Here is a 22017-nt window from a genome sequence, read left to right on the forward strand (position 1 = left end):
ACTAGTAAGCCCGACAAACGCATTCTTTACTTCTGTTACAGTGTTTTTGTTTTTATCTCTAGCATTTCTTTTTGGTTCTTTCTTAGGATTTCCATCTCTCAGCTTATGTTGCCCATCTGTTCCTGCCTTTTGTCTATTTTACCTATTGGAGCCCTTAGCGTAATAATCATAATTGTTTTAAATTCCTGGTCTGATAATTCCAGCATCCTTACCATGTCCGCTTTGGGTGCTTGCTCTGTCTCTTCAAATTGTGTGTTTTGCTTTTTGATATGTCTTGTAATTTTTTTAAATAGCCAGACATGATGCAACAGGAAAAATGAACTGCTGTAAATAGGCCTTTGGTAATGTGGTTGTGAGGTGGGGGAGGGGAAGAGTTCTATAGTCCTATGACAGTCTTTTAGGGAGCCTATGCCTCTGGACAGTATCCTTCACAGGTGTTTTTAATTTTTCTTATCCCACCCTTAGGTGGAAGGGTGTGGCTTAGAGTGGGTTGGAGTTGAGTATTTCATTTCTCCCAGGTGAATAAGGTTCTGATAAAACCCCAGCAGGTTAGGCTGTGGTTAATTAGTTTCCCCTGAGGTCAGGCCTTCTTATAAAGAGCGGAGTGCTCTGGCGAGTTTCAAAATGGTTCCTTTCACCTTCCCTTCAGAAGCGTGAGAGCGTTTTCTGCAGGATGCTGTGGAAACCTGGTTGAGCTCCTGGACGTAAATCTCTCCAAACTGTAAGTGCTCCCCCGTGACCGGGTACCCCGAGAGTTTTTAGCTCTCAGAGTTGTCCTCACTGAGCTTTCATCAATTCGTCAGTTACAGTTCTGGTTTCCCTACACTGGCGCTCGTTCCTGTGGTGGTTTTAGCTCATGAATCTCTGCCCCAGTGAGTTATTTTCTGTGTTCGCTTGTGTATCTTTCTGATTTTGGGGGCAGCAGTTTGCCCTGTATTCTCACCTTTCTTATGGATCCTAGAAGGGTTGTTGATTTTTCAGTATTTTCAGCTTTTTACTTGCTGTTCTAACAGAGTGGTAGCTTACAAGATCCTTACATGCAAAACTGGGAACTGGGCGTCTGTCTTATACATTTAAAAAATTGTTTACCTTTTACCTAATAATATAGAATAATTCAATATCTTCTTATGTTGTCTATGTAAAGAAGGCTAATTTTCTTGACAGTCTAATCCTATAATATGGAAAACTCAGGTTATCGAAAGACTAAAAACTCTCAAAACCTGGATTCTAGTAATTAAAGGGGGTCAAAGTTGAGGAGAAGAAAGAAGCTCTCCTGATCTAAATATGGTCAATGATTTTCATCAGCTGAAGTCAGCATATAAGGTTTAAACGGCTGGTTCTCTATATTGCTTTCTTTGAGTCTCTATTATTTACTCCATAGAATCCTAATTAACTTTAAAAATATAATCATTAGTCCCCTTTGCTTTCAGATGCTCTAATATTTATGCCTATTGGGTCTCTCTATACCCAAATACCTTGGAATACCAGCTAGTCATGAAATATAAACTCTAGGTATATAAATACGGTAGGCTTTCCCTAAAAGTCAGATTCATGCCTTAATCTACCATGGAAGTTATATTATCATAACCCCCCCTTTTTTTCTGTTTGTGTTAAAATAAGGAGTTGTAGTCTCTTGAGTTCTAGAATTTCATAATCTATTATTTAGAATTTATTCACTTAACATGTACTGTGTGTATTTTATGTTGGGTGATAAGAAGCAATAATCAACACACAGAATGATCTGCTCTGACGGAATTCACAGTTTAGTGGAGAATTTTTAGGACATTGTTCAATAATTATCAAAACATAGTGTATAATCATATGCTATATATCCATAATCTAGAGGTCACATTTAGGGAGATCAGACGTAAGAGGCTTCTTTTTCAGATTGGCTCATTCAGTATCCACTCATAACTCCTTTTAGACTTCCTTTTTTTTACTCTACCATCTGCAAAGGTAAAAATCTACATTTTAAAGATTTTTTAGACCTGATATTCCCCTGTAGAAGCTAGACTGCATCTGGAGAAGAACCCAAATGATACTAGAAAGGCAAAAGTGGGCAATCTGAGGTAACACCTGGGGAAATCATAGCTGTGGCAGTTACTATGCAAGGTCTACTGTATGATCTCCAGCAACACAGGAACTGAGCAGTGGACATTGGTTGCAGTGGGCTTTACATTGGAACATTCCCGTGGTGTGGTTGTACATTTCTCCAGGGTGTAGGCCTCTTCCTTGGCTTTGTAACAACCAAGCTTGGCTCCCTGGCCCTTGCAGAAATTCTTTAAGTTATCTTAATACTTTTGAACTAATTTCTTTTCTCATTAACCCAGCTGAAGGAGATTCTGTTTTCTATAACAAGGACCATGACAATAGAGTATACTTTGTGAGTCTCCATTAAAGGTCTTTCTTCAGGAACTTAGGTTTTGAATGATCCTGAATCTGATTTCATATGTGAATTTATGAGCTAGTGGTGCCCATAACCCACAGTTGTATAAACTTGGAATCTTCACCAATCTGTGTTGAGAGCTTGGAGTTTAATTTCTGGTGGGGATTTTTGTTTTTACTGTTTTTACTTTTATTTTTTTTACCTTCGACTCAAGACTCCAAACCAGTGGCAAACTCTCTTGAAGCATAAATATTTTCTATCCCTGTTCCACAGACTATAAACTCGCTTCAGACTCTGGGATTTATGAAGCTCCCCTGCCAAATATTGGATTTAATATCCTAAACCCTGCTCTTAAGCCCTTATATCAAAGTCTGAACTCTTAAGGGTTGCTCATTTATCAGTATCCTTTTTTTCCCTTTCTTTCATTTCTAGCACATGTGGCATTTACTTTCTTTGAGTGCATAAAGTGTTAATTTTTTTTTTAATTTCGTGACTTATAGTTAGTGACGTCACAATGTCTATTTATTCTTCCATAGTGCCGTAAGTCTATGTTTAAAAATGTCCATCATTAATCAAATCAATTTGTAACATTTACAGGCTGATGATTTCCTACAAAAAGGGCAGTGGTTTGTATGAATTCATGGGGAAAGAAAAAGATATTCAAGGAGAAAAAAATTTTTTTGTGCATTACCAACACCATCTAAGGTAGAAGCTATTTCGTTTTGGGACACTGGAACTGATTATCTAGAACTGTACTGTGGAATACAGTAGCTATTAGCCGAATGTGGCTCTTGAAATTTAAATTAATTACATTAAATAAATTAAAAAATTCAGTTCCTCAGTCATACTAGCTACATTTCAAGCGCTCTATAACCACACGTGCTAAGGGCTACTGTGTTGGACACCTACTGTGTGTCAGACACTATTGTCATCATAGGCATTATGAGGGGACATAGCCCCTGTCCTAAGGAGCTATCTCTAGTCTGGGAAAAGACAGAATAAACATGTAACCTAGTTTAAAAAAAGAAAAAGAACATTTAAGAACAGAAAAGAACCCTTTAGGTATTGGTATTTAATGACAAGGATAAAATAGGATAATATTGTAGTGACTAGAGGGCTGCTTAATAGGTAGATTTATAAGTCAAGGCTCTCTGAATCATCAGTTGAATGGTAACAAGGCAATAACATGCAAAAATCTTGAGTGTTTACAGATACAACAATAAGTACAGAGGCTCAAGACAGAAAATACTCAACATGTTTAAGGTACAGACAGACGGCCAGTGTGACTGGAGATTAGTGAAAGGAATAAGAGTAGAGGGAGATGAAATCGGAGATATTGGCCTAAGAGTTTGGGTTTTCTTTTAGTTGCAGCAAGAAGCTACTGAAGAATTTTAAACAGAAGAGTAGTAGCATTGTCTAATATATACTTATAAAAATATCATGAATAAAATAAGAGATAGCAGGACAAATTTTATAGAAGTGACTCATCAACTGAGTTTTGAAAGCATGCTGCTTCTTCATCATTGTTTATTTCTTTGTTCATTTCCAGGGTAGGAGGAAAGGAATTTCTGCATTATAGTCTCTAGTAATAGACTCTTTTTCCAGTCCACTTGGTGGACTGTTTTGGGCAGGGATCTTGGTGTATGGAGAGAGTAGACTGGGGACTGGGATGGTGAATTAAGAGTGGAAGAACATGTTGCATTTACTGGGGTCAGGTGTGCTAATTTAGCAAAAATTGGAATGAGAAAATAAAAATGATCACGTGTAAAATTCCTTCAAGTAAATGAAATGTGCTCAACTGATTTCTCATCCTATCTCACTAATATTATCAAAACTAAGGGTTGAAATCTTTTAAGGATATCAATTAGCTACCTGTGTATGACTTTTTTGAAGCCCCATAAATGCAAATGTAATGGAGCAGATGCAAGTTCAAAGCACCGGAGGATAATATTTTCAACCCTGTCTGCATTGTTTAATGAGACAATGAATTCAGTGGACTTCAGATGTGTCACGTCTTGTAAATCATTGGGTTATAAACTTTAACAGGGTAAGTGGATGCACTGTTTCTGTCTCCACTGCATAGGGTTAGTGCACTAGATAATAGCCAGGGAACATGGGGTAGTAATGCCTACATTATTGGTTTATAGGTAGAGTGACCCTCTTACATGCGAGGGATTTAGAAGGAAAATACATTTATATGCATGAGAAAAAGAGGGAAAAATTATGAAAATTTAGATTAAAAAACCTGAATTTTACATTTTCTCTTTATTTTCATGCAGGACATTAATTGGGTGGCCAATTAAAATTTGTGTTTATGGGTACAAGTTATGGTTCACTGTTGTTTATTTCCCTAATCTTTGGTGGTTTTATAGGTTTTAATTTTAGTGTAAGAGTGAGCAAAACCGTAACATTGCTATGCCTCTCTATGTTTTACTTAGAGTCTCCTGGTGTTTATTTAAGCTTTCTTGGTGGGATTGCCACTAAGTCACAGTGTTCTATAATATTGCTCTAGTCCAAAGATTTGATATCCTAGTGCCTTAGTGATTAGTGTCTGGGTGGTTGGGTAACTTAAATTGTTTTTATGTAGCTCAGGATGTTTTGAACTGATTTGACATTGGTAATAGCTGGGCTGGTTAGGGGTATGAGCAAATTTTGTGTTTCAGGGACTAATTGATATATCAAGCGAATGCAGCTGTCAGAGTTAAGAAGAAAAGACATTTAAGCCACTATAGATACAAGATACTGCTGTGATAAATTGAACCTGCAAAATGTGGAGTGGCCCAGTTATGCACATGCAGTCTTGTTTTATTTAATATCTCTTCTTGTTCGGGTGTGAATCTAGCCTTAGGCACCGGGCTGAGGAAGCATTATTACTCAGTTGCCAAATGGCCTGGATTTAAGATTCCCATCCACTCATAAGTTTGTGGACTTTATCAAACAGGACATTATGAATAGGTAAGGAAACACTTTTGCCTTTTCTCTCAACTAAATTAATTACATCTAAATGACAAAGATTTTGTTTCTGAGTCACACTTGTCATTGAGCTGTTCTGTTAGATAAAATCGTGTGAATTTTCTGCCTATCTTCTAAAAAATGCTAATTTCTGTACCATTATTGGAATCTGAAAAAAGTGGAATGTAAGTAAAACACAGATCGAGATTAATACGGTAGTTCTCCAATTTCTGCTGGTTGAACCGATCTTGGTAATTTTGTGCTATGAATTCTTACTTGTCTATGCTAATTGGGATGAGAAAGGAAAGAAAAGTTTCCTGCCCTTTTGTTCCTCCTGGATTTCAAATCACTGAACAGATGCAGTGATATAAACCTGCATTTAAGTCCTTTATATTTTCCTTTATAGACACGATTGTAAATTGTGCTCTTCCTGCATTTGTAATTAGAGGGTGAAACAGATTGCAAAGGCTCAGTGTAAAGAAATGTCCATTAAAATAATTTATAGTGCCAAGTGATTGTTCACTCCAAGAGGGGAACTCAATTTGCTCCACGCAAAAGAATGCAGTTGCACATACACATTTTGAAGAAACTTTGTTATGCAGGGCAAAGTAACTCAGTAACTGGACCATATGGTGAAAATCATAAAACTAAAGATGCATAAATGATTTAAAAAAAATGAGCATTGTTGGAAGGGAGAATTGAAGTCGTTGGAAGCCCTTCAAAGTACAGTTTAATACACTAACCATATCTGCTCCTAAGCCTGCTGTAGATAAGAAATGTGTGGTAATAGTTTTTCCCTCTCTGAAATTTTAGCCATTCTTATAGAAGCAAATGTAGCATTACTAGCGGTGATTTGAGATACATCCCTCTATGCATTCAATATATATTTAGTAAGGAAAGAGTTAAGGTATTTTAGCTATCATGTGAGGCAGCACAACATACTGCTTAAGAATGAGGATTCTGGAGTCAGCCCTTTTGGGTTTGAATTGCATCTGCCATTGACCCTTTGAATGACGCTGGAGAAATTGTCTAACAATTCTGTGCTTCAGTTTCTTCCTGTGTCAAATTGGAATAACTAAAAATGCTAATCTCAATGGTTTGTTGTGCCCGACAACACAAATGTATTGAAATTTTATTATTAAGTAACAGCTCATGACCAGAATTGAATATCATCCAAATATTTTATATTTACTTAATCGTCTTTTTACAAAAACAACTTTAATAAAGCATTTGTTTCCAAAAGAGAGGCAACTGCAGTTTTTCTGCCAAAAAAGTGGAAGTTTAAAAAAAAATTTATTGTAAAGCAACTATACTCCAGTAAAAATTTTTAAAAAATTAATTTGCCTAAAATTTAAGACAGATCTGTATATAACCACAAGTCTCAAGTTCTAAGCTTGGAAAAATTCCTTGTCTGGTGCTTATGTTTTTGACAGCTTTCCTGTCTACACAGAGCTGAAAAATTTTAAATGTAAAAATGTTATCAACATGAAACTTACACCTAGAGAAAGTTTCAGGAAAGAAACTATGCAGTTATTTTGTTAGCTCCTTATGTGAGAATCTTTAATTTGAATGACATAAACATGTATGTTTCCCTTTCAACCAGTATAAAAATATTTTTTATGCCTTTATGTTTCTACTCTACTGGGCACTGAAGTTTGAGATTGACTCAAATTCTGCCCACAGGGAGCTTGGGCCATCTGTGAGATTAGTAGAACCTGCAAATCCTAGGGTTTACTTGGTCTGTAGAATGGCAAACAATTGGAATGTTGTGTCAACTTCATGTGTAACCTTGGCTGTTACTTTACCTTCACTTTGAAAGTAAGATTGCAGCTCTTAGAGTTGTGAGGAGAAATAATTGCATTGATCTAGTGCAGTTTCTGGAACGTGTTTGATACTCAGTCAGCAGATTGAGTAACTTTCTCCCTTTTCTTTTAGATTCTACCCCAGATAACTTCAGTGCACTCTATTCAAGGTACTATTTGAAGCCTAATGCCAAAGCTATGCAATTCTATTTTTTTATTTTTCTATGGTTTAATATTATTAGAACTATGTTTTTTTTTTTAAGATTAAGAATATGCTGGGAACCCAACAGGTCTCGATGTCTTTGTCTATAGTAGACTTTTTAATTTTTGAATTTTATTTAATTTATTTTTTATACAGCAGGTTCTTATTAGTCATCAATTTTATACACATCAGTGTATACATATCAATCCCAATCGCCCAGTTCAGCACACCACCATCCCCACCTCCCCGTGGCTTTCCCCGCTTGGTGTCCATACGTTTTTTCTCTACATCTGTTTCTCAACTTCTGCCCTGCAAACCGGTTCATCTGTACCATTTTTCTAGGTTCCACATGCGTTAATATACGATATTTGTTTTTCTCTTTCTGACTTACTTCACTCTGTATGACAGTCTTTATAAGAAGTTAAGATGTCTTCAAAAATAAATCAGCCTCTGAGTCACCAGTACTCAGTGTGGATGAGTATAAATCTGCTATATAATACCTGCATGTCTCTACTTTTCTAGATCAGAAAGCCATGTGGCCATCTGTAGGAGGAAACTGTTTGTGGTGCCTGACGTATTGTTATTGTTATGAAGGCTAGATGATCCTTGCAGTTATGTGGGAAAGGTTCTGACAATGTCTAGAGCCTAATGATAATCTTTATATATCTCTTTTTTATCTCTTTTTATATATCTCTTTATATATCTCTTTTTAAAGTTCTGGCTTACATCATTTTTGATGATTACAACCATTTAAAGTAGAATCACCATTCATTGATCATAAAACTGCTTCTCTAATGGATACTTTTAACTTCTGAGTTAAAATCTATCTTGATCAAAATCTATCTTCTGCAAAGTAATATCCTTTGGCATTTAATACATATCATCATATCACTCAGTTTTCATTCTTTACATTGAACATTTATCTGTCCCTCTGACAACTTAAAGTTGATTTTCTGAACATGTAAACTAGATTGTGCTAAGAAACAGGAGCAACATTTCAAGAAGTCCGCACAGGTGTCTATGGATGTTTTCCCCCTAAGGATCTGACATTTCTTGCATCTGTGTTTCTTGTTTTCCTTCTTGATAAAACCTAGTGTTTGGTTTTTATGCTTTGTTCCAGAAGCACATTTGTCTCATATCTTCAGAGAATAGTTTACAATGAATTTTCACTATGAAACATAACTGATGGTACAAAACCAGTCCTTCTAATCCCTTGGGTCAGTTTGCCAAAAAAAAGTATTATTTTAGTTTTGCCTACAGTGACGCTCACATGCCCTCATGGCTTCCTGAATTCTCCCCTACTGATTCACATTTTACTGTTTTAAGGGCTTTGTGTGAATCTGAAAACACATAAATTTCTCCATGTAATTCCTTTTTAGATCATCAAAAAAGTTAAATAATTATTTTGGCATTGAGATTTCCCATCATTAACTTTTCTCTGTTCAGAAAAGTGCCTGTTTGTTTCAATTTCTTGTCAGTTTTCAGATACAACAAATGTTTACCCCAGAATATACGTTTTTCTCCAAGTAGAATCAATTTGATCTTAGGGCCTTAGAAGTCATTTGTTTCTCTATCTGCCTAATGATTAGATTCAGCTGAAATATAGGAAAACCTAAAGGACTTCTCTCTGAGGCAAACCATTTTACCTTTAGACAGTATTGTCTGCTAGTTGACATTAACAAAGAAGACATTACCAAAGAGTTCACCACATATTTTCTTTAAATAGTTAAATTTTCTCATATATTGGGGGGGTGTATAGAAATTAAATTTGCATAGATTTGCATGAGTCTAAAATAATGTTGTCTATTGCCATGTAACTTGCGAGAAAATCTCATTTCTTTGCAGGTATATGATTTATTTCTATTCAGGAATCTTGTTATGTCCAAATTACTCTTTTTTTTTTTTTTTTTTGCGGTACGCGGGCCTCTCACTGTTGTGGCCTCTCCCGTTGTGGAGCACAGGCTCCGGACGCGCAGGCTCAGTGGCCATGGCTCACGGGCCCAGCCGCTCCGCGGCACGCGGGATCCTCCCGGACGGGGGTACGAACCCGTGTCCCCTGCATCGGCAGGCGGACTCTCAACCACTGCGCCACCAGGGAAGCCCCAAATTACTCTTAATAAAGGTCTACTCCTCTCTATTTAGTGAGCTAAAGCAGCATGACAGGATATAAAGAGCAAAGGGTCCAGGAAAAACTAAATTTTATCTTCCATTTTTTCTACTTGCCAACTCTGGACACCGAGTTAACCTCTCTGAGCCTCAGTTTATCCTTATGTAAATTGTAAGAGTAACAACATTAATATGTATATTGTCCAAGTCTCAGGATAACTGTGTGGATCTCGTATGTGAAAATCCTTTGGAAAATGAAAAACATATTTAATAAAGAAACACCAATATATTTCTAAAGTACGTGCTGTGGGATTGATTCACGTGAGGAAAAGCTGCATGCTTATTTAGTCAGAATGCCCTGAATCTTTCAGACTTCATATGAGAATGTTATAGCTCATTTAAAAATTGATACTGTATTTTTAAAGATTGAGGGTAGCCTGGGTAATCTAGCTATGCTATAAATCATAATATATGAGAAATTAAAAACAACCCTTTTGTCTGGCACAATTTTCCTAGGAGTTCATTTTGGAAAGTGCGGTGACTAGGCAACTGCCAATTACTGAACTGTCAGTCAATCAGTTTTTCTCCCATGGGAAGTTTGGGATTGGTTATTTTAGGAAAACAGTAAATGTCACAATTTCTAGGATAAGCAAATGGGAACACATGTGGACGATTACTTAAAGAGCTCTATCCCAGCCTAAGTTCCTTAGAAATAGAGCTTATTATATGCTAAAATTTTATTGGGGATGTTATTCCAGGGAAACAGAGTGAGGGAAAAGGGAAATGAGTAAAGAAAGAAGGGAAAACAAAGACACAGTGGGGCATTGCCAAGCTGGTTACAGCTTCCCAAGAAAACAGAATCGATTCTAGGTCACATGTGAAGTCTCCGGAGAAGACTGAGTCAAATTTACTTGCTGGCTCCGCCTCCTTTTCTGTCTCTTGTCTCTCATTGATCAAAGTCTGACCCACAAGATGTTAAAGCCTCTGCACAGCTAGGTTATTGTACATTGATCTCAGGGCAGCTGCTGGAAAACCTGAAACTGTGTGGTGTAGATGATCTGATCTCATCCCTGAGAAGGCTGAGGCTGTAGTGTTTTCAGGAGATGAAGTGATTGTGGTTTTTGACCACCAGAACAGCTTGAGCAGTCACCAGAGCTCTTCAGCCAAACAGGAAACAGGGCACATGGCAGAGCCCCGGATGGGAGGTGGACATGTATACCGGATTTGGTATAATACACACACACACACACATACACACCAGAACTGAAAATAATTACATAATTTGCCTTATTAAATAGGAAAATGCAAGAAATTTTTATGCAAGAAACTCTTCCAAACCCATAGGACTAACCTCATCTACTTAGAGGAATTGTAACCTAAGGAAGTATCTTTTGATTCCTTACCAACTCCATGCTATACTTACAAAACAATCATTTATACAAACGACTCTGCATGTTGTAAATGACTGATATCATTATCATCTAATTGCAATCATCATCATTGTCTAATGGTACTTCTGAAGGGGACCACCTGCCCATTTCAAAGCAGATGCACCAAGTGATGGATTGATAAGTCGTCCATTACATTAGGGTACATTTAAATAGGTTAAGAATTTATTTTGGAATTAGACCAAGATAAGCTTGCCACTACTTTCCTGAATAGAAAATATTTTTAGAGGAAGAGTGTTTTTGTTTGTTAGGGTTGTTGGAATTTTTAAATAGTTTTTATTTTTTGTTTAATTCTTTACCTGAGAGGATAGAAGAAAATACATTACAATAAAAAACTATGTTAATTCTGACTGGGAAAAGTAGTATACATAGCGATTGGAACGATAAAGAGAGAAATAGAGCCTATTAGTCAATACATTAAAAGTGAATATTTACTGTTTGAAAATATTTGAAATATTTACTGTTGAAAATATAACGTAGTCTCCTGAAATAGATAAAGGTACACTAAATTGAAAGACAAGGATAAAGACTGTCTAGCTGGATCATTATTGGAAAGTCAACAAACCAAACATTCAGGGGCCAGTTTAGTAATATAACTGCTGACTTGAGAAAAATTAATCCTTCTTTAAAATATTTGATTAAATTGTACAAATGAGATTCCAACTTAATCAAATCCAATAAATACGTTCTTGAGCAGCATAAACTATGCTTTGCCTACCTTGGCACTTAAAGTTCTCAGGCTGTAGACTGCCATTTTAGAGCAAAGTCCAATACTATATTTAACTGCTTGTATCATGCCTAGTGGAAAGTATTGAACAAGATGGTTATTCCATTGAATTTTGGAGGCATTTAGGAACATTAACAGCCTCTTATTTTTCAAACATATTTAATGATATAATGAATATAAAATAATTCCCTCTGCAAATCAACATGACCTTTCTATAACAAAAGAGGAATCAGAGGATCATTACTTTACAGAAATACTCATCTGTGACATGCTCCATTGAATTCTATCCTTAGGATTTTATGAACAGCACAGACTGTGAGATGAAAAACTACTTTTCTGTCTCACGAATGTTAATATAAGGTGAGATTGTGAAGATTAGATGATCCAATGTTAATGGCAGATATTCCCATGTTAAAAACGTCTAACTCTCTAGGTATAGAAAACAAGAGTGAGTCAATTTTAACATGTATTTCAAGATCAGTTTTATTAGTTTTTAAATAAAAACTAGTGTTAATATAAATTACTAATTTATTTATACCCCATGGTGAGAGAACTGCTTGTTACAATCTGCTGGATAATCGAGAAGAATAGGTAGGCAAACTAAAGAAATTTTCCATTAAAAAAATCTTAAATATTTTGATAAAATGCTTGCAGAGAATTAAATGGAAAGTTACTCATCAAAAGTATAGATGTCACATAACATAAATTTTCACTCACGTGAGAAAATCCTTAGACACCTAATATAACAAATTATCACAATGTACAAGGACAATATTACAATGTTGTATAAAGCAAAAGATCAAAACTATAAAACATCATGTTATAAATCAAGGATTTGGATACAAAATAACAAGATTATTTGGTCCAAATAAAAGTTACAATAGTGACTTTTGGGGTTAAGATGATCCTTATGCTATTGCTTTAGGCATTGCCACCTCTTCCATCCATCCCCTGACTTTCTTCGTTTCAATACCCTGAACCATACCAGGCTTTAAATAATCTTTGCATTTAAGTGATTTAATCTTTTCTGAGCTGCAAATCTGCCAGATTTACTCTGACGTGTACAGAGAATAATCTTTCACCTGGAGAGCAATCATATATTATGATCTTAGGAAGAAGAGGGGTGAAAGAGAAAGAAACAAAAAGCAGCTGAATAAAAGTGTTTGAGATAATTCATGTGAAGAAATGAGCACTTTGCAGAACACATTGGAATCCTCAAAAATACGAGTTATTATTATTCATGATTAGACAAAATGAATTCATACTTAGGAACATCATTAACTTGTGTTCTAAGAGGCCATTTAAAAAGCATTGAAATAATATGAAATTAAATCTTACGAATATTTATTAGAGGAATCTGTACATTTGAATGTGTGTGTTTGAATTTAAATGCTTTCAGTAATTCACTTATTTTTACGCTGTCAACTGAGAGCTCTCCATGGAAGTCGTGCACTAAATACCTCATTTCTTCCTCCTGAGGTGTTACATCTTCTGTATCATTTTATGCATATATTGACAGGAAGAATATTGCCGTAATGTTTGCCTTTTTTTCCTTTTGTACCACAAGCTAAAAAAAAGCTGAAAACAAAACAAAACACACACACACACACACAAAAAACCCACAGAAAGTCTATGAGTATGGAAATCAGAATGGCTTCTACTTATTTTAATAAATTTATATATACAACATCAGAGCATATATGTGTGACAGAGAAGAAAATCTATTCCTAAGCCATTAGAGGGCAACAATAACAAAATTAAATGTAAGCCAGTGAAGAAGTATATATATGTGTGTGTGTCTTGGCAGATGAAAATGGGGTTGGAGAGTATGGTAGGGGGCTTGTAATTGCAATTGTCATAACACATAAAATAAAAGAGAGATGGCTATCTCATTACCACACCAAGCAAGTACCGTTTGATTGTGTCTAAATGCAAATCTATATGATAAAATACACACAGAATGAATTTCATCTAAATATAATTGTTTTCTACAAGTGTTAATTTCTATTTGAGTATTGTCACAGAATTTCACTTTTCCCTTTGAAAAATTTAAAGTGTAAATTCGTTCTAAATGTCTGTTAACTTTAGGATACAGAAAAGTAGATAGGAAAAAGGTAAAGATTTTTGAGATACAGATTTTCTAAGAGAAATCGTTTCTGCATTTTCAACTATTCACATGGTAACGATGTCAAGTTGAGATTGTCAGTATTTTGGGAAGGTCATTTTGCAAGTGAGGCTGCTCTAGTCCCTTAATTTGTCATAACTGATATAGTAGCTGGACAGATTTGAACATGTGCCTAAGAGTGTGTTAGACAAATCCTCAACGTGATGAGTTGATAAAACCCCGGTTCAAGAGCTTGAGTGTTCCCGTTCTTTATTTTTTACTTTTTAAAGCGTTGAATGAGACAAGGTCCCTGTTTTGAGGCATGTAAAGTCAAGCACTGTGTTATCTGACTGAGATGTTCCCATTCTTTATTGCTTCTTATCTTTGTCTTTGTGAACATTTTCTATTTCCTCAGAGACCAAAGTGACTTTTTTTCCCTTTCTTTTGCTTCCCTCACCTTCTTTACAGCATAAAACTCTTAGCTTGCAATTTATTTCAAGGACACTGCTTCTAGCCTCAATGATATTTTGTCTGTGTGTGTATGTATGTTTGCTGGGGCAGAGGAGAGGGTAGAAAAGGAGCCAACGTATGTAGTTTATTCTGAAATGAGTTATAATTCACGAGCATTTTCAGATGTGTGGGAAAACAGATAAGTTACAAACTAAATGACCAGCTTAATCCACATCATAGCTCTCATCTGAACACGTGAGGAGAGGGATTTGAACAGATAAAATACTCTTCCTGACTATAGAGGCAAGAATCTGTAGGGCACACAACTGACAGCTGATTGATAGTGTTCTCCGTGACTTCTATCTGGCTAAATAAAGCTCATTCTCCTCAATCAAGCTGTAAATATACTTTCAAATCCTGGAAAAAACCAGCAGTAAAACCCAACTCTACTTTATGCCATCCTCAAAGGCACCTGGGTTGAAGTGTCAGGTTTGTTTCTTTGTTTTTTAATAAGATGACAGTAGATGGTATTTCTCGAAAGTGACTGGTTGAGCAATGTTTGGCAGTGAAACCATATGGAAGGTTACATTTTTTGTTTGTTTGATTGACTTGAGAATTTCAGAACAGGGGAGATGTTTTTTGTCATTAACAAAGATTTCATAAGGCGAGTTTGCAAGACTTTATAGCCAACTCTTTTCTATACCAACAAAGTTCTGTAAAACAAGATTTGGGATACTTCATATTTCTCTTATTTGGATTCATTTAGAACTGGTATAATTGAAACAAAAAGTTAGATGCCCTATGATATAGAGAGACCGAAATCCTGGAAATACTAGCAGTCAATTCTGAGACTAGAATCCAGTAAAAATCATGAGTGATCTGTAAGCCTTGAAAATGTGTTTTTCATCCCCAATTCAAATTTCTTACTACAGTGTACATCCATATCTCCTGAAAGTTTGTTTAAAGGAAGTTTCTATCCTAAAAGATTAACCTGAAATAGCTCATACCTGAACAAATGTCCTCTATTGTTTTAAGCAGACAGTTAAAGACATGACTCAGCTTACCCTCATTCAGCTAGTATACTATTCGATAGCTAAAAAAATAGAATAAGGTACAAAATAAAAAGGGGATTCTTGCCTGATTATTTGGGAACAGAAGAGTAGAGAAAGGGGGAATAATTAATTCTGGACAGAAAGCAAGGGTAGAGAATGGGAAGGAAAAACATTTTATTTGTCAACTTTAGGCTTAATTTAAAATAGAGTTCAAATCAGGACTCTGTAGTATCACTGTGCAAAAGGTGCAGGACTGGCTAAGTAACTAAAAATACCATAAAAATATTTGTTTTTTTTCTACCTCTCCTCATTCTTCACTCTCTTCATTCATTATAAATAGAAGACAAACTAGGTAGAGAAGCTGTATCATATGAGGTGAACCAGGTCCTGATCATCAAACCTAGCACAGATTGGGGTTATGGGAAGGTTAAGTAGTCAAATGGGAGAAAATTGACTTGTCAGGATAAGGCTATGAGGCTGGCTGGCACAGGTTGTTAGGGGCCCTTCGTGGGGACGCTGCACACCAACTCAGAGGTGTGCCAGGTGAGGAGGAGGTCACACCCCCTGAGGCTGAATGACAATCAGGCGATTTAGCCACCAGCCCAGGGTCAGCCTAGTTTTACTAAGTAATATCTCAAACTAGGAGTTGTCTGACAAGGTGTGTATAAGAGGATAAATTCCAGTCAAGTGCATCCCAGAAACAAGTTCTTTTTCTGTTCTGTTAACGGAACTAGAACCGTGGGTGTGTGTTTAACTAGATAATGTGCAACGAAACACAACAAAGTACCTGATGCAGAATAGTCCTATGAAGAAGAAAATTGTCTTTTTTAAAACACAGGATATTGAATTCCCTTCGGTAACTTATTTTCATGTTTGATATTTAAATGTGTCTCTTTGTACAATTAAAAAAAACTATCAGATTGGCAAAAATGAAAAAGTTTGACAATGTAATATGTTTGGTAAGGCTGTGGGAAATGAACAGTTTCACACATTACTGGTGGGAAAGCAAAATGTTACATGTTACATCATCTATGGAAGGGAATTAGACACCATCCAAAAAAATTACCTACGAATACAAGCTTCCATTTCTAGAGGTCTATCCTTAAAAAACACTGGCCAAAAAAAAAAAAAATTCATTATCATCAGGCTATTCACTGTAGACTTATTTTGTGATAGAAAAAAACTGGAAACAACCCAATGTCTTCAGAGGTGTACCAGTTGAAAAAAACAATGGTATAGTCAAAGGGGTAGGCAGTTGTAAAAGAAAAGGAGAAGTGTTTTTATGTATTGCTATACAATGATCTCTGAACTTATCGTTAAGTGAAAAAGAGGAAAAAAATCTGTATTGTGTACATCTATTTATCTAAGAAAGAGGAGGGTAAGATTAAAAATACACATGCATTTCCTTGTATTAAAAACATAAGCCAATATTGAAAAAAAAAAGTGTCAGTGGGAGGAAGGAGGAGGCAGTAGAGGGACAGGAATAAAAATTACTATATTCCCTGAATATACTGTCTTTTGTAGATTTGATTTTGGCACTATATAAATATTTTGTACAACTAATTAAATTAAACTTAAAACTGCAGTCCCTAAAAAGAGAAAGCCTATGAACCTAAGTCTATATTGAGGTGATGACATAATCACACAGAGTTATTTCAAGTGACGTTAATAAAACACAAGAGTTTGATTATGTATCCATTATGAGACATACTCCAAAAATAAAATTTTTAGTATAAGAAATTTGGGTATAAAAATGATTTTCAGTAATTATGTTGTTGACATTTATTCTGAGGTTGTTTGGTGCAGTTGAAACCAAGCAGCTCGGATTGGGACTCGAACCCGTGGGCTGGCACTTGAACCCACGTTCTTTTAACTGAGATCACACAGCTGGTCTCAGGACTCAGTGAAGCTCAGTTTCTTGATGTCTCATCACAGAAAGAATTCAGTGAGAGACAAGGTGATAGGTAAGAAGTGAATTTATTTAGAGAGAAACACACTCCATAGATGGAGTGTGGGCCATCTCAGAAGGGGAGCACGGCACCAGGGCACGGGGGTTGTCAGTTTTTATAGAGGTGGGTAATTTCATAGGCTGAGTAGGGGGAGAATTCCAGCTATTTGGGGGAAGGAGTGGGGATTTCCAGGAATTGGGCGAGTGCCCACTTTTTGACCTTATGGTTGGCCTTGGAACTGTCATGGCGCCTGTTAGGTGTGTCATTTAGCTTGCTGATGTATTAAAGTGAACATATACTGAGGCTCAAGGTCTAGTGGATGTCGACTCGTCCTCCATCTTGGTCCTATTTGGTTCTAATCAATTTATGTCGTGTCCTCGGGCTATGTTATTCTTTTAAAGGTTGTGCCCTGCCCCCTTCCCTCCTCTTTCACAGTTGTGGAATAAAACATACATAATTACATTGGTATTATTGAGAATTAGGATTTGGGGCATGGGAGAAAGGAGATAGAGGTATAAGATCAAAGAGGTTAGTGAAAACTCTAGTTTTGAATTTGAATTCAAAATACCAGAAGGAACTTATATTGTATTTTACCTAAAAAAAAAGAAAGTAAAAAAGAAATGAAATGGCTGATTCCAGTTCTGGGATGAGAAATGTTCAAGATAAGTCTGGTATGTCATGTCATACCTGAAAACAAAGAGACTTTCAAAACCTAATGGAGTTGTATCAAAGGAATGAAGGTGTCCGTTTAAAGAGACTCACCTGCCAAAGACTAATTCATTTATACATGAATCAAACAGAATTGCAATGGATTAGAATACATCAAATGTATTTATTTTCATGAGTTCATAATTGTAATAAAATAATAACTAATTGGATCAACTTTGGCAGATGTTGTAAAAATTATAGCAAAAAATGATAAATAAAATATAACAAAAATGTATTTTCCAAGATGATGGCAACAACATCTCTCATCCCATGTGATTTTCTTACAAAATGACATGGACATTCCTCCTGTTGAGATGTGGAGTCCATGTTTCTTCCCCTCAGTATGATGGGCCTGTGACTATGGTCTGTGATTCCCGAGGCTAGGTCATAAAAGATGACACAGCTCTCACTCTTAGAAATCAACTACCATGGTAGAGAAAGCCCAGGCCACGTGGAGTGGACATGTATAGGTGTTCCAGCTAACAGACCCATCTGAGGTCCCAGTGGTTAGTCACCATTATCCACCATACATGTGAGTGAGGATATGCTTTTGTTACCGAATTAGGTCATGTGAAGCCCCCACTTAGGCCCTAGCCTGGCAGCGAAGGTTCTTTTTCCATTTGGGTTTGCACAGCCAAACACAAAACTGAAGCTAAAATTGAAGCAATGCAAGTTTTATTCAATGGGCAGAAAATGGAGAAGCAGGAATTTAGTTCATAAATCAGCTTCTCACCCAGGAGGATGATTAAGGCAAGATTTTAAGGGCACGATTAAAGAAAGGGAGGCATATGCATTGGTCAGCAAGTGACCTGATTTTTTATTTTTTAATTTTTATTATAATTATTATTATTATTTGGTCATGCCACGTGGCATGCAGGATCTGTAGTTCCCCAACCAGGGATTAAACCTGTGCCCCTGCAGTGGAAGCGTGGAGTCTTAACCATTGGACCGCCAGGAAAGTCCCTGACCTGATCTTTTAAATAAATGTATTTCAAGAGAAGAAAGAGAGAGAGCGGAAAACCAGTAGTTTAGAAGAGAGATAACAAATTGTAATAGATACTATTTTGATGCTGATTAAACTAAAAAAAAATCATTTAAAAAATGTATGAGGTAATCAGGTAATTTGATGATTTAAAGCAATTATTGTTAACATTCTCGTGTGATAATGATATTGTGATTGTGTTTAAAATTTAAGAAATATCCTTATCTTTTAGATACGTATTAAAGTGCTTTGATACCTGAGATTTGCTTCAAAGTAACCTAAGGCAAGGCATAGATAAAATAAGATTGGGCTGTGTTTTGCTAATGGTACAAACTGAGTGATGGGAATATGAGAGTTTTTCATATTATTCTCCTTTTGTACATGTTTGGACTTTCCCATTGTAAATGTTTTTCTTAACATCTTTATTGGAGTATAATTGCTTTACAATGTTGTGTTAGTTTCTGCTGTATAATAAGGTGAATCAGCTATATGTATACACATATCCCCATATCCCCTCCCTCTTGCGTCTCCCTCCCACCCTTCTAGGTGGTCACAAAGCACCCAGCTGGTCTCCCTGTGCTATGTGGCTGCTTCCCACTAGCTATCTATTTTACATTTGGTAGTATATATATAAGTCCATGCCACTCTCTCACTTTGTCCCAGCTTACCCTTCCCCCTCCCTGTGTCCTCAAGTCCATTCTCTACATCTGCGTCTTTATTCCTGTCCTGCCCCTAGGTTCTTCAGAACCCTTTTTCTTTTTTTTAGATTCCATATATATGTGTTAGCATATGGTATTTGTTTTTCTCTTTCTGACTTATTTCACTCTGTATGACAAACTCTAGGTCCATCCACCTCACTACAAATAACTCAGTTTCGTTTCTTTCTATGGCTGAGTAATATTCCATTGTATATATATATGCCACATCTTTATCCATTCATCTGTCAATGGACACTTAGTTTGCTTCCATGTCCTGGCTACTGTAAATAGACCTGCAATAAACATTGTGGTACATGACTCTTTCTGAATTATGGTTTTCTCAGGGTATATGCCCAGTAGTGGATTGCTGGTTTTATTTTTTAAAGGAACCTCCATACTGTTCTCCCTAGTGGCTGTATCAATTTACATTCCCACCAACAGTACAAGAGGGTTCCCTTTTCCCCACACCCACTCCAGCATTTATTGTTTGTAGATTTTTTGATGATGGCCATTCTAACTGATGTGAGGTGATACCTCACTGTAGTTTTGATTTGCATTTCTCTAATGATTAGTAATGTTGAACATCCTTTCATGTGTTTGTTGGTGATCTGTATATCTTCTTTGGAGAAATGTCTATGTAGGTCTTCTGCCCATTTTTGGATTGGGTTGTTTCTTTTTTTGATATTGAGCTGCATGTAAATTTTGGAGATTAATCCTTCATCAGTTGCTTCAATTGCAAATACTTTCTTCCATTCTGAGGGTTGCCTTTTTCTCTTATTTATGGTTTCCTTTGTTGTGCAAAAGCTTCTAAGTTTCATTAGGTCCCATTTGTTTATTTTTGGTTTTATTTCCATTTCTCTAGGAGGTGGGTCAAAAAGGATCTTGCTGTGATTTATGTCAGAGTGTTCTGCCTATGTTTTCCTCCAAGAGTTTTATAGTGTCTGGCCTTACATTTAAGTCTTTAATCCATTTTGAGTTTATTTTTGTTTATGGTGTTAGGGAGTGTTCTAATTTCATTCTTTTACATGTAGCTGTCCAGTTTTCCTAGCACCACTTATTGAAGAGGCTGTCTTTTCTCCATTGTATATTCTTGCCTCCTTTATCAAAAATAACGTGACCATATATGCGTGGGTTTATCTCTGGGCTTTCCATCCTGTTCCACTGATCTGTATTTCTCTTTTTGTGCCAGTACCATACTGTCTTGACTACTGTAGCTTTGTAGTATAGTCTGAAGTCAGGGAGTCTGATTCCTCCAGCTCCATTTTTTTCCCTCAAGATTGCTTTGGCTATTCGGGGTCTTTTGTGTTTCCATACAAATTGTGAAATTTTTTGTTCTACTTTAGTGAAAAATGCCATTGGTAGCTTGATAGGGATTGCACTGAGTATGTAGTTTGCTTTGGGTAGTATAGTCATTTTCACAATGTTGATTCTTCCAATCCAAGAATATGGTATATCTCTACATCTGTTTGTATCATCTTTAATTTCTTTCATCAGTGTCTTATAGTTTTCTGCATACATGTCTTTTGTCTCCTTAGGTAAGTTTATTCCTAGGTATTTTATTGTTTTTGTTCAGTGGTAAATGGGAGTGTTTCCTTTATTTCTCTTTCAGATTTTCATCATTAGTGTATAGGAATGCAAGAGATTTCTGTGCATTAATTTTATATCCTGCTACTTTACCAATTTCGTTGATTACCTCTATTAGTTTTCTAGTAGCATCTTTAGGATTCTCTATGTATAGTATCATGTCATCTGCAATCAGTGACAGCTTTACTTCTTCTTCTCTGATTTGGATTCCTTTTATTTATTTTTCTTCTCTGATTTCTGTGTCTAAAACTTCCAAAACTATATTGAATAATAGTGGTGAGAGTGGACAACCTTGTCTTGTTCCTGATCTTAGAGGAAATGATTTCAGTTTTTCACCATTGAGAACGATGTTGGCTGTGGGTTTGTCCTGTATGGCCTTTATTATGTTGAGGTAAGTTCCCTCTATGCCTACTTTCTGGAGGGTTTTTTATCATAAATCGGTATTGAATGTTTTTGAAAGCTCTTTCTGCATCTATTGAGTTGATCATATGGTTTTTCTCCTTCAGTTTCTTAATATGGTTTATCACATTGATTGATTTGCCTACATTGAAGAATCCTAACATTCCTGGGATAAACCCCACTTGATCATGGTGTATGATCCTTTTAATGTGCTGTTGGATTCTGGGGGCTAGTATTTGGTTGAGGATTTTTGCATCTATGTTCATCGGTGATATTGGCCTGTAGTTTTCTTTCTTTGTGACATCTTTGTCTGGTTTTGGTATCAGGGTGAGGGTGGTCTCGTAGAATGAGTTTGGGAGTGTTCCTCCCTCTGCTACATTTTGGAAGAGTTTGAGAATGATAGGTGTTAGCTCTTCCCTAAATGATTGATAGAATTTGCCTGTAAATCCATCTGGTCCTGGGTGATTG

This window comes from Delphinus delphis, chromosome 11, assembly GCF_949987515.2.
Source record: "Delphinus delphis chromosome 11, mDelDel1.2, whole genome shotgun sequence".
Classification (NCBI taxonomy): domain Eukaryota; kingdom Metazoa; phylum Chordata; class Mammalia; order Artiodactyla; family Delphinidae; genus Delphinus; species Delphinus delphis.